We start from the raw sequence: 6,326 nt of genomic DNA, 5'->3' as shown, positions 1-6,326 counted from the left end.
TGAGCTTTTACTAATCCACAGTGTCTGTAATTTCCTATCTAAGCCTACTGATTACAGTGGATGGCAGCAGATCCATTTCTCCATGTATTACCCGTGACTCAGGCAGTTGCATTAACAAAGGAATATAATAGAATCATGGAATGGCTGGGTTTGGAAGGCACCTTAAAGATCATCCAGTTCCAAACCCCACCATGGGCAGGGGCACTTTCCACTATCCCAGGTTCCTCGGAGTTTCATCTAGCCTGGCCTTGGACACTTCCAGGGATCCAGGGGCAGCCACAGCTTCTCTGGGCAACCTGTGCCAGGGCCTCAGCACCGTCACAGGGAACAATTTTTTCCTCATATCCAATCTAAACCTACCCTGTGTCAGTGTGAAGCCATTGCCTCCTTGTCCTGTCACTCCAGGTCCTTGTCAAGAGTCTCTCTCCATCTTTCCTGAGGGCTGCCTTCAGGCACTGGAAGGGCACAATGAGGTCGCCCCAAAGCCTTCTCCAGGCTGAACAATCCCAATTCCCTCAGCCTTTCCTCCCAGCAGAGCTGCTCCATCCCTCTGATCCCCTTGGTGTCCTTGCTTTGGCCTGGCTCCAGCAGCTCCCTGTCCTTCCTGTGCTGGGCCCAGGGCTGGATGCAGCCCTGCAGGGGGGCTCAGCAGAGTGGTGCAGAGGGGCAGAATCTCCCCCCTGCCCTGCTGCCCTGGGGCTCTGGGTCCCAGTGCACATGGCCAGGGCAGGGCCAGCTGTCACCCACAGCACCCCCAGAGGGCTGCTCCCTCTGCTCATCCCCAGCCTGAGTTGATCCCAGATACAGCACCAGCACTTGGTCCTGTTAAGCCCCATGAGATTCCCATGGGCCACTTCTGCAGTGTCCAGGTACCTCTGGACAATGTCTCATCCTTCAGGTGTAATCCATGCATTTGCAAAGCTTTCTGTTAATGGTTTCCCTGATTCCTTGCAGGTTATCATAAGTCAAAGATCACCGTTCCAGCTTTCATTATTTCTGAAGAAAACAGAGTTTAGTTTTGATTCAGAACCTCTTAAATGTGTGACTGTTACCTTCTGTAATTCAAAAGATCCAAAACATTAATTTCCCAGGTCTATATTGGTTATTCTCAGATGTTCTGTTAATATGAAAATCTATATCTTTAAAGTGGCTAAATAATAAAGATGCATCTTAGTTCTTATTTAGAGACATGGGATTTAATAAGGGAAACAAATCTTTTCCCATTATTTTCCTTATATTAAAAAAAAAAAGCCCAAATGCCATTTCTTGAGATTGAGATCAGTTGCATCAGGAATTCCATAAGCTGCTCCTTAATTTTTAGTAGAGGGGTTGGGTGTAATTTGCTCTAAGCAGATAAATTTATTCTGCCTTTTATGTCTCATCACTTTTGTTCCAACTTTCGTTAACCCAACAGACTCGAAGTGTATCAGTGCAAACCACAAAAATGAAAACAGGATGTTACCACTTCTGGTGACCCTCTGAACAAAACCCTGCTCTTTGCATTTGAAACACTTTGTCCTGCTGCTTACAAAGAATTTCTGTTCTGTCTCCACTCAGGTGTGACATTGTTCTCTTGAGAAGAAGCCAAAAAACTGTTATGAAAAAAAGAAAAAAACCCAACTTTTTTGGTTCGAGGCTGTTTCTGCTCTGCTGAATCTGTCCTCACACCCCCAATATTTATAACACTTGTTTACATTTAAATGAAGACTTGGACCATGAGTTTTTCCTGTACATTTGGGATATTAAAAAACTGAAATTTCTTTTTCTTGCATTTTGTATTTTCCCCCATTGTTTGGTTTTTTAAAGATTGTTTTTGAATGTAACTCAAAATTTAAAGGTTAACTTTTTCTAACCTCAGCTGAATAAGAGGATGGAAGGACTTAACTGGCCTCGAGTGTAAAAGATTCTACATGGTCTTTAGTGTACTATGTTGAGATAAGGCATGAAATGGTGACACAGACACTGCTGCTCTCGAGGGGAACAAAAAAAGAGGACCTTTATTTTCTGACTCCAACATTTATAGTTTTCCAAAGGTGACAGTGGATTGGAGGGTGACAGTGCCACCTCTCCAATGCCACTGGACAGACCAAGGGTCCATCAATTCTCTCCACCTCCATGAAAGAATGCAAAACATAGGTTATTTACAGAATTGTGTGTGAGAAAGTTTGTTGAAAGAATATAAACATCAGAAGGCTTTACAAAGTTTTACAAAATCAGGGCGACATCTCACCCTTTTCTGTCTAAAAAAGAAAAAACGAAAAAGAAAATGAACAATGTGAAAAACAAACATGAACAATGTTCAGTGTCCATTTGCGGAGGAGTCATCAGAGCGATCACTCGCGTCGTCTGCATCCGAGTCATCACTCGATGAGTCACCCGCTTGATGCCTTTCAGGTTGGTCACGGTCTCCATGTTGCCCGTCGGCCGGATTCTGTCTCTGCGGTCGCAGGTCAGGGCGAACACACTTCGAAGGTACCCAGCGTACCCCAGTATCTGTGGATACACAAGCATACCCGCGCCCCGAAGCGATAAGGTCATAGGGACCTTCCCACTGTTTGGTGACTAAATTCCGCACCTGAACCTTCGCTCGAGGCTGAAGTGCCTCATCCGCAGCCTGCAACGAGAGATGATGGTTCAAAATGACAGGATTATTTGAGTTCTGCGGCACAGTGAGATGATTGATTGTGTACAAAGCTTTTGCCAACCGACTGTGCGGGGTTTCACCCTGCATTCCCCGTTTTTGTTTTTGAAGAACCCGCTTCAGAGTACCATGAGCGCGTTCTACAATAGCTTGACCGGTTGGAGAATGAGGGATACCAAACTTGTGTGAGACACCCCACAACTGCAGGAACTGCCGCACCTTCTGTGATGCGTAAGCAGGACCATTGTCGGTCTTCACAGCAGAAGGTATGCCCAGAACGGCAAAGGCCTGCCTCCAGTGGGCAATGACATCACGGGCCTTTTCTCCAGTGTGAGCAGAAGCCCACATCGCAGAGGAGAACGTGTCCACCGTGACATGCACATACTTGAGCCGGCCAAACTCGGCAATCTGGGTGACATCGGTCTGCCAAAGCTCCAAGGCCCTAAGGCCTCTGGGGTTTACCCCTGCCGGCAAAGGCGGAGCAAGCGCGTGGCAGTCGTCACACGACTCAACAATGTCACGAGCCTCAGTTGGCGTCAGCTGAAACTGCTTCTGCAGGGTATGTGCGTTTTGGTGGAAAAACCCATGTGATGCCTTGGCCTGCGCGAGTGTATCAGGCTGAGGTGCCACCCACGCTGGGTTAGCCAACTTGTCAGCCCTCGCGTTACCTTCCACTATAAAGCCTGGCAAAGAGGTGTGACTCCTCACATGCAGAACATAGAAGGGATGAACCCGAGCCTGAATGGCACGCCACAAGGTCTTCAGCAAATGAAACAAGGCAGGATTACTGACCTCCTTCAAAACCGAATGACCCAATCGCTGCGCGATGTCGGCCACATAGGCGGAATCCGTGACCAAGTTGAAAGGCTCCTGGGAAAATTTCTCAAATGCCATGACAGCAGCCCTCAGTTCAACCAATTGGGCTGATCCATCCTCATGACCTTCCAAAACCTGCCACTCAGATCCATCCTTCCAGGTAACAATGGCCTTTCCGGTCCTCCCGGAACCGTCAGTGAAGACGGTGGGTCCTTGCACGGGTTCCTGACTATTTTTGGGCCGCAAAGACATTTGTGTGAATTTCGCCACATGCAACAGCTTATGGCTGGGCAGATGATAAGTGATCTGCCCTGAAAAGTTTTCCAGAGCACTCTGCAGGGACACACTGTTTGCAAAGCTCCAGTCAAAATCCTCCCGTTGCACCGGGAGTACAATCTTTGCGGGATCCGCACCCATCAATTGCAAACACCGTTGCCGGCATTTGATTATCAAGCGAGCGATTAGCTCAAACAATGCAGTTGCCGTCTTCTGCGGCTGATGGGGCAGGAAAACCCATTCCAAGATGTGCAAGGAATCGGACCATTTGTCACTCCACTGGCCAATGATACCTGTGGGATGCGAATCTGGAGTGGTGATGAACACAGTGACATCAACGGAGGGATCAATGCGATGAACTTGGCAAGCCGAAACAGCTTGCTGAACCACCTCCAGCGCCTTTTGCGCCTCAGGGGTCAACGTGCGAGGTGACTTTAGATCATTGTCTCCTTTCAACAAATCATACAGCGGAGACAGCTGTGCATTGGTCAGTCCCAAATATGGACGCAACCAAGTGATGACACCTACCAATTTCTGAGCATCATTCAGTGTCTTCACAGAATGCACAAATTGCACCTCTTGGTGACAAATTGTCTGTTCCAGAATTTTGACCCCCAAATACTTCCAAGGTGGTTGTTGTTGAACCTTTTCTGGAGCCACTTGCAGCCCATGAGCATGCAAAGCATCCAGCAACCGAGGCTGAATCCTCAGCAGCTCATCCTGGGTGGACGCAGCCACCAAAATGTCGTCCATATAATGATACAGACGTGCATCAGGAAACTGCTTGCGAACTCCAGACAAGGCCTGGGCCACATACCATTGGCATATGGCTGGGGAATTGCGCATGCCCTGGGGCAGCGTCCTCCATTGATATCTCTGTGCCGGCTCAGCGTTGTTAATTGCTGGCACCGTGAAGGCAAATTTCGGCCTGTCATTGGGATGCAAAGGAATTGTAAAGAAACAATCCTTCAGATCCACAATGAGGATCGGCCAGTCCGCGGGAAGCATGGTAGGCGATGGCATGCCCACCTGCAATGTTCCCATGCCTTCCATCACGGCATTGACCTTTCGGAGGTCTTGCAACAACCTCCATTTCCCAGATTTCTTTTTGATGCAGAAGACAGGAGTGTTCCAGGGACTGGTAGAAGGCTCCAGATGACCCTGGTCCAACTGCTCCTGCACCAGATTTCGAAGGGCGACCAATTTTTCATGAGGGAGGGGCCACTGGTTCTCCCAAACAGGTTTGTCTACCAGCCACCGTATAGGAGGCGTAGAACAGTCTGCGCCCTTCGTCGCAGTGGCCCCCATCAAAAACCCGTCCCGATGCGCACCCCCCAGGCGGACAGAACATCCCTCCCCCAGAGGTTAGCAGGGGTAGAGGTAACATGAGGCCTAACCCAGGCCGTCTGTCCCTCCGGGTTTGCGACCAGCACGGGCCGCTGGCTCACGAAACATTGCGCCGTCCCTCCCAGTCCTGTGACAGGCGTCTCCACCGGATCCAGGGGCCACTCCGGGGGCCAGGCAGCAAGGGAGAGAATCGTGACATCAGCCCCACTGTCAAGAAGTCCGCGGAGGCGGATGTCCGACGGCGTCGCACCAGGGTTGGACAGGGTGCACAGCATCTCGGGACGGTCCTTGGACAGGACGGTGGTCCAGTGAACTTGAGGCGACCCAGTGGATCCAAAGCCGCCCACACCACGTGACCGGTCAGCCGTCCTGCGAACAGAGGACTTAAAAGGCACAAGTTGAGCAATGCGCGTCCCTTTTGGGATTGTGACGGGGGGGTGGGTGTGGAAACCATGGCACAAATCTGCCCTGTGAAGTCTGCATCAATGAGCCCCAGGTGCACAATGATGCCCTGAATGGTGGCGCTAGACCTCCCCATCAGGAGAGCACTCATGCCTCCACCCAAGGGACCAAAAGCATCCAGGGGAATCTTGTGTATCCGACAAGATTCTAAGACAACAGTTGCTGCGGTGCAGACATCCACACCTGCTGATCCGCGGGTGCTGGCCGCAAGCCGGCAGAGCAGACCTCCATCGGCTCCGGGGTCTGGAGAGAGACTTGTGTCGGAGCGCATCTCTCCGGGGCGCTCCGCTTCCAGTTTCCCGAACCCGGCAAAGCCTGGCCATTAACATGAGCCGTCGCCTTGCAAGCATTGGACATGTGACCAGGCCGTCCACACCGACCACATAAAAACATGGGATATTTGGCCTTCTGCGCCTTCTTCCCCCGCTTCTTGCCATTCCGCGCATTCCCCTGCTGCGGCCACTGGCTCTGCGGCGCCGCCCAGACTGGCTGCACAGCAGTAGCCACGGCACCCAACTTTGGCCTCACAAGGTTGAAATTCGAACAGGCCTCTGCTATGTCTGCGATAGTAGCAGTCGCAGGCAGAGCCGCTATGACCCTCCTACAAGCCTCATTGCTGTTAAGTTTTAACATGTTCGAAAGGAGGCGATCCCTTGTCATAGCATCAGACACCTGCCTCTCCAGAGCTGCAGACAGCCGCGTTGCATAGTCCATGAACGGCTCATCAGCCCTTTGGCGAATGGTCTCATACGGCGCCTGCGGAGCAGCCACCTCCACAGCCTGA

Source organism: Serinus canaria, chromosome 1A (genome assembly GCF_022539315.1).
Source record: "Serinus canaria isolate serCan28SL12 chromosome 1A, serCan2020, whole genome shotgun sequence".
In the NCBI taxonomy this organism is placed as follows: Eukaryota; Metazoa; Chordata; class Aves; order Passeriformes; family Fringillidae; genus Serinus; species Serinus canaria.
The sequence above is the reverse complement of the archived record's forward strand: the minus strand, read 5'-3'. Positions refer to the sequence as shown.